At 56.4% G+C, this 12144-nt stretch overlaps 1 protein-coding gene across 6 annotated transcripts in view; it reads right to left on the bottom strand.

Moving 5' to 3' along the window:
- PAK4 (p21 (RAC1) activated kinase 4) overlaps positions 1-12144 on the bottom strand; it is a 53407-nt gene extending 41263 nt beyond the window's left edge. For 5 of the 6 annotated variants that reach the window (XM_063719480.1, XM_054540384.2, XM_063719483.1 and 2 more), the window contains exon 1: positions 11978-12128. The gene's annotated coding sequence lies outside the window, so the exon portion shown is untranslated. Of the gene's footprint in view, positions 1-11977 lie in introns of all 6 variants that reach the window. The other variant, XM_009232575.4, reaches the window with a different exon arrangement.

Here is a 12144-nt window from a genome sequence, read left to right as displayed (position 1 = left end):
CTGTAGTCCCAGCTACTCGGGAGGCTGAGGCAGGAGAATCGCTTGAACCCGGCAGGCAGAGGTTGTAGTGAGCCAAGATCGCGCCACTGCACTCCAACCTGGGTGACAGAGTGAGACTCTGTTTCAAAAAAAAAAAAAAAAAAAAAAGGAAAGTGACCTGAACTGGCCCTTCCTTCACAAGAGTCTGGAAGAACAAATTGAAAGCTGCCCCACCTGACTGGCTACCAGAAAAACACATCAGACCACAGAGGAGACACCACCAGCTCTACTCTAGTTTGCAAAATGGGCGAAGGACTTAGCATTGGTGCCCCCCTCACCTCCTAACCTGTGAAATGGGTCACACGGGTGCAGCTACCTCCTGGGATTTCAGGGAGGCCCAGGCAGCAGCTTGGGAGCACTGGCCGGGGCACAGGGTCGGCACGCGCAAACCCTCCATTCGTCTTTCCTATTCATCACCCTGAAGAGCTTCCCGGATCTAGAATAAGGACTCCCCGGGCCCAAGGTCACACCAGGCCTTCTCCTGCCTCCAAGCAGGGGTGCCCCAGATGGCTCCAGAGGCCAGGCTCCAAACGGGTGGCAACTGGGTCTGTTTATCCACCACCGCATCCCTGGAGGCCACACGGGTCAGCACTCCACCAAATTTGTTGGAAAAAAATAAACAATCACATTTATATTTATGTGTCAGGCACCAGGATAGATGTGTTAGGAGCAGAACTTCAGGAACGTCCAGGAACACCTGAAGCAGCCACCTTCTAGAGAGGAAGACGCTGAGGCAGACAGAGGCCCAAGCGGCTGTCAAGACTGGAATCCAGACCAACCCAAGAACCGACCTACCTGTCTTCCTTCAATTCCTCAAAGGCCCCCTGCACTCCCCCGCCCGGAGACCTCTGCAGTGGCAGCTGCCTCAGCCTCTTCCCTTAGTTGAGGCCAAGTTCATCCTTCAAGTGGCATTTCCTCCTCAGGAAAACCTTCCTGGTGTGCCCCACCCAGGGCGGGTCCCCATTAGACGCTCTGGCAGCCCAGCTTACTACAGTTCAGTCAGTCAGTCAGTCAACCAGCATTTACTGAGAGACCACCACACCCCAATCCCTGAGAACACAGCAAGGGGCAGGGCAAGGCCCTGTGGTTCTACCCCTACCCCCATACCCTGAGGCTACGTTATGCCAGGAGACAAAATAAACCAACAGACCCACACATCATAATGTAAGTAACCATCATTAGTGTTACGGGGGAAGGTGCTAGAGGGAGCGTGACAGGGGCTGCTCCTGGGGACCCACGGTCAGGGAAGAAACATCTCCCCAAGGGGGCCACTGTCAGCAGAGGCTGCCTGAAGGGAGGGAAGGAGGGTGCTGCCTGCCCAGGGGGCAGCAAGAACAAAGGCCCCAGGGTAGGACCCGCCCAGAATGTTCCAGGAATGGCGGCAGGAGAGGAGGGAAGCGGGGCAGGCAGGAAAGTGGCCAGGTCGCCTGGGACCTTGCAAGCTTCTCTCCTGGGAGAGGTGGAGCCAGGGGAGGGTTCCTGCCCTGACCAGGTGTGCACGGCTACCTCTGGCTGTGTGGGGACAACTGTGGGGACAGTGGGGGAGGAGGGAGCAGGGAGCACCCCTCAATGGTCCAGGAGAGAGATGACAGTGGCTTGAACTATGGGGCGACGAGGAAGGAGGGTAACAAGGAAGGTGGGTAACGAGGAAGGGGGATGATGAGGAAGGGGGGTGACAAGGAAGAAGGGTGATGAGGAAGAGGGGTGACGAGGAAGAGGGGTGAGGAGGAAGAGGGGTGACAAGGAAGGGGGTGGCGAGGAAGGGGGGTGATGAAGAAGAGGGGTGACGAGGAAGGGGAGTGACGAGGAAGAGGGGTGAGGAGGAAGAGGGGTGACAAGGAAGGGGGTGGCGAGGAAGGGGGGTGATGAAGAAGAGGGGTGACGAGGAAGGGGAGTGACGAGGAAGATGGGTGACGAAGAAGAGGGATGACGAGGAAGGGGAGTGACGAGGAAGAGGAGCCCGCAGCACCAGGTTACATTCTCACGTAGAGTGACAGGCTTTCCAGACACTTTGGATGTGGCGTGGGGGGGGTGGGGGGGGCAAGAGAGGAATCAAGGTGACAGGGTGCCAGATTTGGAGAAGCCTAATCCCGAAACAAGACAAGGGATGGGGGTTCCTGTTCCCAAAATGGGGTCACTGTGGGAAGATGGGGGCCGGGAGCCTCCAGCCCGGCTTATCTTTCTGTCGCTCTGCAGTCAAGGTCTGTGTTCCCACCGGACTGAGCTCGCGGAGGGCTGCCTGTTGTTTGGGTTCACCCCTCGATCGCTGGGCCCCAACACAAAGCTGGTGAAAGAATACACACTTGGGCGGGGCGCAGTGGCTCACGCCTGTAATCCCAGCACTTTGGGAGGCTGAGGCAGGTGGATCCCTTGAAGTCAGGAGTTTGAGACCCGCCTGGCCAACATGGTAAAACCCTGTCTCTACTAAAAATACAAAATTAGCTGGGCGTGGTGGCACACGCCTGTAATCCCAGCTACTTGAGGGGTTGAGGGAGGAGTATTGCTTGGATCTGGGAGGCGGAGGTTGCAGTGAGCCAAGATTGAGCTGCTGCACTCCAGCCTTGGCGACAGAGCAAAAAAAAAAAGAATAAGCACTTGACTCCTGTCCACAGAATGGGTGAGAGTCGGAATGGACAGGAGCAAGGGGAGGACAAAATAACATGAGGGGCTCAGCCCGATAATAACCAGTGGTGTTACTTTTGCAGGAAAAAAGAATAAAAATGTTCCAAGGTCAACCAAAAAGTCTTACAGTACCAAATGCTGGCGAGCAGGTGGAGCAACTAAGATCCTCAGTCACCACTGCTAGGAGGATACACAGATTCGACCACCTTGGGAGGCTGTGTGGCAGCGCCCACTAAATCCGAAGCTACCCTACCCCCTGCCCTGGGCTATGCACTCCTGGGTATATTCCCCGAAGAAACGCAGGCACTGGCACCTCAGCAGATGCTACAAAGAGATGGCTCGCACCAGCGCAGCAGGAGATGGAGAAACAGAATATTATACGAGGCTGGGCACGGTGGCTCATGCCTGTAATCCCGGCACTTTGGGAAGCTGAGGTGGGTGGATCACCTGAGGTCAGGAGTTCAAGACTCGCCTGGCCAACATGGTGAAACCCCCTCTCTACTAAAAATTAAAAAAAAAAAATTAGCCAGGCATAGCGGTGTACGCCTGTAATTCCAGTTACTCGGGAGGCTGAGGCAGGTGAATCGCTTGAACCCAAGAGGCAGAGGCTGCAGTGAGCCGAGATTGCACCACTGCACTCCAGCCTGGGCGACAGAGCGAGACTCTGTGTCAAAGAAAAAAAAAGAATATTATACGGCAACAAAGATGAATGACTACAGATACATTCAGCACACAGATGGATCTCACAGGCCTAAGGGCGAAAGAAAGCACAGACAAGGACATACTGGAAGATTCCATTTATGTCAAGTTCAAAAGCAGGCAAGATGACATTCTGTAATTGAAGGATGCATACCTCATGGTAAAAACTATCAGGAAAAGCAAGGACACAGTGACCACCAAGGTCAGGAGAGCACTCACGACTGTGGTCGTGATGGACAGGGGTTATGGGCAGGCGGCTTTTGGGAGGTTGTGTTCTGTCTTTACCGAGGTGGTGGGGAAGCGTTGTTCACTTTGTAATTCTTTGCTAAACTTACCTGTGCATTTTATGCACTTTTCTGTGGGCATATTATAATTGACAATTATTAAAGATTTTTTAAAAGCAGTGGAGTTAGAAGCGCTGTGTATATATATAGCATTTCAGAGTCAAATAACGTGGGCCCAGGCTGCAGTGGAAGATTTGCGGGGAAGGGACGACAGAACTATGGAGGCCCCTGTGGGTGGCAGGGAAGGAGGGTTCCTCGGGGGAGAAGGACAGGGACCTCCTGGGGGGAGGGCAGGGAGGGGTCTTCACCTGGGGACGGTCTGTGGAGGGGCCAGTGGCCCGCAGGGTCCTACTTTCTCCCCACGCCCAGTGCTGACCGGTGACTGTGGGCGCAGTGAGGGAGGGAAGGGAAGGGGAGGGGGGCTGGCACCCCACTCAGCCCAGGAAGGCCGGCCGCCTTCCGCCTCTGGGAGTGAAGTGCTGGGAGGTGAACTCAAAACCGCTGCACAATGCGGTTGGAGTTCCCAGGACAGGTGGTAGGAGCAGGGAGGGCCCGGGAGGGGAGCTCTCTAGGTGAGGACCCCGCCCACCCGGTGCTCCCACCCTTCAAGGTGTCTGCTCGAAAGCTCCTGGGCAGCCTGCCTGGAATGCAGACAGCAGAAGGGGGGTGGGAGAAGCAGGAGGGAGAGCTTTGTAACCCTCGGGCTTAGCCCCGGGCAGCAGGGGAAGCGGCCACAGCGATTACGAGCCAGGCCTCCAGCATCCAAATCCCAGTTCCTCTTGCTCTGTGACCGGGGGCAGGTCCCCCAGGCTCTCAGTCTCCTCCCTAGAAAAGGGAGATCATAAGAACACGTGTGTCTTGGAGTTGATGGGAGGGTCCAATAGGTTAGTTCACAGAAAGCACTCCAACAGTGCCTGCTCATATTAATAACACGGCTATTGATGACATACTATAACACAGCTATTAGTAATGCAGCTAACAGTCTTTGAGCACTTACTATACATTTTGCCTGCCGAATATACATTTATATCCTCAAAACAACTCTAAGAGTAGATATCATTAGCACCCTCATTTTACAGATGAGGACACCCGAGCACAGAGAGGTGATGTGACTTGTCTGGGGTCACACAGCTAGTAAGAGAGAAAGCTGGCTCTGGAGGCCAAGCCCTTGACCTCTTCTGTGTCAGACGGGTTAGGAGCTCCAGAACGGAGCCAAGGTTTGAGTGCCACATCTGCCACGTATTTGCTGTGGGATTGCTGGCCTGTGCCTCAGTTTCCCCTTCTCAGAGAAAGTAAAATTATCAGGAATAGACAGCTCCAAGAAAAGGAAGCTCAAGATGGCTTTCAACAACACAAAGCTGTCCCACTTTGCTCTGATTAAAATCAGAACCACAATGAGACTGTTTGTCACCTATCTGACTGGCAAAGGTGAGAATGTCAGGTGACACCCGTCTATTCCAGCAAGGGAGTGAGGAAACCCCAGTGTCATCAGATACTGGGGAGTGGGAGTGTGAGCCGGACAACCTCCCCAGCAGGGTGAAAACACTACCGGCAAAGCTAACGGGGCGCCTGTCTCAGACCACGACGCCACAAGCTCAGACTCACATCTAGAGACGTGCGCACAGCCACACTCAGGTGGGCGCAGCCCTGTTCACAGCACGGAAAGACGGGAACGGCTGTGCTGTCCGTGGGGGCACACGTGTGCGTGGGACACTTGAGGCGGCACTCTGTGTCCTGACAGCGAGCTTCAGAGTGGGAAACGCAAAGCACAGGACAGAATATAAACATGGGAAGTCCGCTCCATTTGAGTAAAAACAAAAGGGAGGGGCGGGCACTTGGGGGAATAAATATTTCAAGAAAGAAAGAAAAGAAACCGGGGGTGATGATGCCATCTCTGGGAAGGGCCTGGCAGGCGGGTGGTAAAGAGATTTGCTCGTCCCTGTACATCCTTTTGTGCTGTGTGCAGTTTTTAGTGATTATTTAGGGGAATAGGTAATGCATGCACATGGAGGAAAAACGTGCTTTCTGAAAATTAAAACACGGGAAAAGAGAAATGAGGTTAATAACACCTCCTCCTCAGGGTCTCTGGGTACAGCCACATGACCATGCTCACAGACTCACAGCACACGCGTGCCTGGCACGTGGAGCTGGGACCCCGGGGGGCTGGGGTTATTACAGCTCACTACGGGATGAGAACACAGAGGGGGACAGGGTGCAAGGGACAGAAACCGTCAAAAGCACCAAGTTCAACATTTACCAAGCGCTTACTGCGTGCCGAGCATCGGGCTAAGCACGATGCACACACATGATCTTCCGCCCTCCCACAGCCCTGAGAGGTGGCCACCAACTCCCTGTAACAGGTGAGGAATCAGAGGCCCAGGGAAGTTCTGTCTCTTCCCCAGGGGCTCCCAGCTAGTGGGAAAGGCTAAGGGATGTGTGTGGACTGAGCAGCCCTGGCAGGGAAGTTCCACTGCCCCTCGGGAATGCAGCAGATGACCTCCCAGCCTGGGGAGGGTCAGGGCAGGACCGGAGAGCCCCAGGAGAGAGGCTTCAGTGAGCGGTGGCCTCTGTCGTATCCGCAAAAGCTGGCTCCCCTGGGATGGGAGAGTGTTCCCCTTCTCACCCTCCTTGGCCCCTCCAACCTTCCTGTGGGCCAAGGCGTCTGGCAGACAAGAAGCCTTGGCCCCGGATGGGTGACTAGGCGGGAAGGGTCCCACTTCCCTGGCCGTGACTTGGAAGGAGGCTGCTTCCTGCTGGCAGCATGTGAGGGGCTGGGCTCGGTGATGGGAGAAACAGCTGCTGGGGACACCCCTGACCGGTGTCTGGCCAGGAAGTCTGGCTCACCATGAGCCAGTGGGACAAGGAGTAGATGAGAAAGGAAAGGGAGGCCCTGAGGGAGGTAGGGACCCAGCGCCCAGAAACTACCCAGGGAGCTTCTGTCAACAAAGGAGCCTGGGTAAGAACCAGCTGAACAGGAATCAGGCCCGTCTGGTCCAAGCCAGTTCCAAATCACGGGAGGGCAGCCCCAGTAATCAGTGACACTGAAGCCCAAGGCTTGGGGTTCAATCCTACCTCTGCCACTGCCTGCTGTGTGACCTTAGGCAAGTCCCGTACCTCTCTGGGCCTCCTTTCTCATCTCCAGAGTGAGGATGATACTAGCACCTACTTCACAGGTTGCTGTGAAGATGAAGTGAGGTAACAGGGGTAAAGCGCTGATGACCTCGGCTGGCATGAGGACACTCCTCCATCACTGTCCCCTCGTCCTCTCCACCCTCTTCTGCTTGGACTGTTACAGCAGCCTCCCCACAGCCTCCCTGTCCCCACCCCCTGTGATCCGTCCCCCACACAGCAGCCTGAGCAATCTTTATAAGGGGAAAACCAGATGTCGCTAAAGCCTCTGATGACTTCCCATTATGCACAGAATGGAATCCACACACCCCACCTGGCTCTGCTAGGCCCTGCTGTATCCAACACAGCCTCCAAGCCTCTGACCCCACCCCCTGCTCAGCCACACTGGCTTCTTTTTTTTGCTTTTTTACTTATTTAGTTTATATTTTATGTATTTCTTTAACTGCTCTTTGCAGAACAAGGCTACCACACAGTCAGGGTGCACAGGGTAGCCTACACTGGCCTATCTGATGATCCTCGACCATCCCGAGGTCATTCTGACCTCAGGGCCTTGGCACTTCTGTACCCATGACCTGTTACCTTCTTTCCACCTCCTTCCAGCCTCGCTCATATTTTCTCATCAGTCAGATGTCATCTTATCCAGAAAGCCCTCCTCAACTCCCCACACTGGGTCACATGCCTCCTCCGGCTTCCTACGGTCCCTGTGCCTCCATCCCAGTCCCAATCCTGCTCTGTGCCCCTCCCCGCCATCCGGCCCCAACCCCTCTGCCTGGGTCCCCGCCCCCATCCCACCCTGACCCCTCTGCCTGGGTTTCCCCATCCTTCTCTGACCCCTCTGCCTGGGTCCCCGCCCCCATCCCGCCATGACCCCTCTGCCTGGGTTTCCCCATCCTTCTCTGACCCCTCTGCCTGGGTCCCCGCCCCCATCCCGCCATGACCCCTCTGCCTGGGTCCCACCACCCCACCCTGACCCGTCTGCCTGGGTTCCCCCGTCATCCTGCCTTGACCCCTCTGCCTGGGTCCCCCCACGTCCCGCCCTGACCCTCGCCTAAGCCTCTCCTTCACAGCCCTGGCCTCTCTGGGCTGTCACCGTCTGGGGACAGCAGGTCTGTCTCCTTCACTGTACTATAATCTACAGGGGCAGAGCTGGGCTGTGTTGGTTACCACTGGGACCAACAGTCAGATACACAGAAAGAATGTTACAAGGCCTCATCCATCTTCCAACTGTCACCTCCGTCCTCCCTGCCTCCCTCCTGAGAGGTTCGAATCAGTATAGTTCTCTTTCCCAGCTGTCACCCCTGGCACCTGCTCCCAAGGGCAGTTGGGGCAAAGCTGCAGTCACCGTCCTGGATGCCCAAGGGGGTAAAGGTGAAAGCCCTTCCATCCTGCCTTCTCCTCTGGGTGTAGGGACTCAGTGAGGACGAGGTCCCAGCTGAGCCAGTTGGGTGAACCATCTCCCCATCTGTTTCCAACCAGCCTGGTGGGTGGGGGGGCCCATAAAGCTCCCATTCCATGACCGAGGACATCGTTTCAGCGAGGGCCACAAAGCTGCCCAAAGCAGGACTTGGAATGAAGGCAGCCCTGGAGCCTGCTGGGGAGCACAGTGGTCCAGCCACTGGGGGCGTGACTTGGCAACTGCTAGGAAAGTGGGGAGCTCCCGCTTTTCTGCTACTAGGCATATGCCAGAGAGACTCTGGCCATGGTGTACAGGAACACGCGTTCCAGAAGGCCCATTACCGCACTGTCACAGCCCCAACGGACCACCTCAGTGGCCATCAACAGGTGAACAGGCAACTCCTGTGTGACACGATCACAAAAGGAAATACCAACAGGAAAAACAAATGGCCTGTCCCAGACCTACGCACATCCCCACTGAGAGAGATCCAGACTCCAATGCTCAGCTCAAAGTGGGGTGCAGGTGTGCACACCTGTAATCCCAGCTACTCCAGAGGCTGAGGTGGGAGGATAGCTTCAGCTCAGGAGTTAGAGTCCAGTCTAGGCAACAAAGCAAGATCCCATCTCAAATATATCTATAATGTTGAACAAAAACAGCAACTTGCAGAAAGGCATGTTTATGGTGACACCATTTATCTGAACTGTGAAACAACGGTGGTCAGCCCCTGCTGGCCATAAGAACTGCCCAGGGAGCTTCCAAAAACCTAAGGCCGGCCCCAGCCCAGACCAAGTAAGTTGGAAGCAGAATTTCCATGGCGGGCCTGGGCCAAAGCATCTTTTCAAAGCTCTCCAGGGAGTTCCAATGTGCAGCCAGGGGCAAGAGCTGTTGCTCTACTGTTGGTGAATACATCCAAGGGCAGTAAAAGTATGAAAGGCTGCAGAGGAATGGTGACTGCCACACCCAGGACAGAGGCTGCCCCTGGAAGGGAGGGAGGAAGGGGGTTGAGGAGGAGACCCTTGGCCTCTAACTGCATCACGGTGTGTTCTGTCCCAGGCCAGACGATGGTCGGATGCATGAGTGTTTCATTATACTGAAAGCCCTGCTTTTTCCCCTAGCCGAACGTGTGTTGAAGGAATAAAACTGGCAAATAAGAAATCATTTGACCAAGTTCCCATGGCTGGTAAGTCACAAAGGAAGGACCTGAATATGGGTCTCCAATGCCCAAACCCTATCCTTCTTTATCTGTGCCAAACCCTGAGACACTGAGTGAGCTGGCACTGCAAGGCTGGGAGGCTGGGCCAGCCTCAGAAGGCTGCCTGGCAGCGTGCCAGCTCCCTGACCCTGCCAGAGCCAGGTGGGGATGGGGTGGCTGCCAGAGAAAGCCAGGAGGCAGGTGGAGCGAGGGCCTCCACCGTCTCTGAGGCCCTCCCCAGGCAGCGGTGGGGTGGCGGCAGCAGCAGCAGCGGCAGCAGCAGCAGCAGCAGCAGCAAGACTAATGCTTACACAGCAACTACTGTATGCGGGGCCTTGGGCCAAGGCTCTCTAGCCTGCGTCCTCACAGTAATTCTATGAGGCAGCGCTAACGCTATGCCCATCTTGCAGAAGTGGAAACGGAGGTCCTCACACACTCTGTGAGTGATGGGCCCAGCACTGCTTTCTGAACCACGCTCCATCACGGCCTCACGCAGCTCCACACATACAGGTACTCCTCAGCCCTCCCCTGCTCCCACCGTCCCTCCCAGGCTGAGTCCCCTCAGGGTCTCGCCCTGAACCTGCACAGGCTACGTGTTGCCCCAGATCCCCAGCTGTGCACCCGAGCCACTCATGCCAGGGCCTCTGCACACACTGCTCCTCCTGCCTGGTGAGCCCATTCCCAGCCCTCCTCCCCATCCTTCAGCGCCTTCCCAGGGGAAAGGGACTCAGGCTTCAGCCCAGGGTAGGGGCACTCTCCCGGCTCTCTGAAGATGCCCTTGCAAGCCACATCACCATTTGTAGAGATGCAGCCTTGTGTCACTGGCTTGGGGGCTGGTTCCACTCTGCTCCCACCGGGGAACTGAGTGCCCTCTGAGGCTAGGGGCTCTGTGGATCTCGTCCCCTGCCACACTCCCAGCACCCGGCATAGTGCCCAAGAGTCAACCCCCAGCAATGTCACATCCTCTGCAGGCCAGGCAGGGCTTCAGTGGGGACCGAGGCAAGGAACCCCACAGAGCAATTCCACCATGCACCCTAATAATTAAGGTAAGCAGGGAGGTAAGGGCTGGGCAGATGACAGAACAAGACCTTGCAGCAAGTGCGAGCCAGGGTGGTCCCGGGCCAGCTGAGAGTGAGCGACCTGTCAGTGACAGAGGGCAGGGTGGGGAAAGGATTCCCAGCAGAAGGAACAGGAAGGTCAAAGACCAGGCGGGAGGCATGGGCCTGGAGTTGGAGAACAGCAAACGGGCTGGGGAGAAATGGGCAGAGCCATACGAAGTGAGGTGGGAGTGACTGAGGACCACAATGAGAGCTTAGGGTTTTAAGAACAGTGAACACCCCGCTCTGCCCGGGGTACCACCCAGGGACACTCTCCCCAGTCAGAAGCCCCGTTGGACTCCCTTGCTCGGACTCCAGACCACCCACAAACACCCTACTCCCATAGGCTCACGGGAATCTTCCCTGCCAGATCACACCCTTCCAGGGCAACCAAGCAGACAATCCAATCTGCCCAGGGAGTGGCTCAGCCCTGCCCAGCCCCCTGCTTCCGGGAGAGACATAATGGCTGGCACCGGACAATGTGGCGACCAGGGGCAGGAGCCCTGGAATCACCCAGGCCCAGCTTTGATTTTAACTCTGCCTTCAGCAGAAGCTTCTGAGCCTCATTTTTCCCATCTGTAAAGTAGGTTCTTCTTGAGCACTCACTTCACAAGATTGCAGCAGGAGTGTGCAGCAGGGCACACGGGGCGTGGAGCACAGTGTGAGCCCTCATTAAACATTAACTGACATTATGATGATTTGAGAGGCGGTCGGCCAGAGCAGGGCTCTGGGCCAGAACTCCAGAGTTAGAATCCCAGCGCACAACTTATGCATCGGGTGACCTTGTGCAAATCACTTAACCTCTTAATACCAGGTTAAGACCCCCTAAGACTATAGTGAGGACTGAATAAGCTAATACAAGTAAAGCGTCAAAAAGAGGGTCTAGCCCATAGTGTTTCACGAGTGTTTGCCATTATTATTTGTGGGAGGGTTCCCCCTTCTCCTGTCACCAGGAAGCATCTCTGACCCCGCCCCTGGATGCCCCGCCCCCCCGTCCCCGGCAATACGCCCTCCTTGGGTTTTAATTTTTGACTCTGGGAAACAACTGCCCCGCTGTCAGATTCTCACCTTTGCACCTTCTAGGCACGCCCCAGCTTTGAACCCCTAAAAGACGCCCCCGAACCTAAAACTCATTCATCTGCTCCGCTGGGAGCAGCTTTAAACCTCCAACCTGGCGCCCCTGGGGCTGTGACCTCTGACCCTCGTGGGGGCAGCCTTTCCCTCAAATTATTAACTTTGACCCTGCCTTTTTTGAGACTCGCCCAGATCCCCTCGAACGCGCCCCCACTTCGAATTTCAAACTTTGCACTCCCCTTCGCCACGCCCCCTTCGCTGGTTTGATCCCCGACCTCCACTACACCTCCCTCCAGTCTGCATTAACCCCCGACCTCTCGGACGCGACCCTTCCCTCCACCAGTGACCTTTGACCCCGGCGGCCCCGCCCCCCTCCTCGCGGAAACGCCGTCCCGCTGCCAGCGCCCGGCCCACCGCAAGCCCCTGGCCGGACCCCTTATCCTACCGGCTCGGCGCCGCAGTCGCTCGCGGCCTAGCTGCTCGGCCTGGAACTCCGCGCCCTCGAGCCTCCCTCAGCTCTCTTGCACCGCCGCTACCGCGGCCACTGCCGCCGCCATGTTGAATCCCCAACGAACATCCGGGGCTTTCCCCCCTCACCGCCCACCAGTCCCC

The sequence above is a fragment of the Pongo abelii genome, chromosome 20 (assembly GCF_028885655.2).
Source record: "Pongo abelii isolate AG06213 chromosome 20, NHGRI_mPonAbe1-v2.0_pri, whole genome shotgun sequence".
Lineage (NCBI taxonomy): Eukaryota > Metazoa > Chordata > Mammalia > Primates > Hominidae > Pongo > Pongo abelii.
The sequence above is the reverse complement of the archived record's forward strand: the minus strand, read 5'-3'. Positions and strand labels throughout refer to the sequence as shown.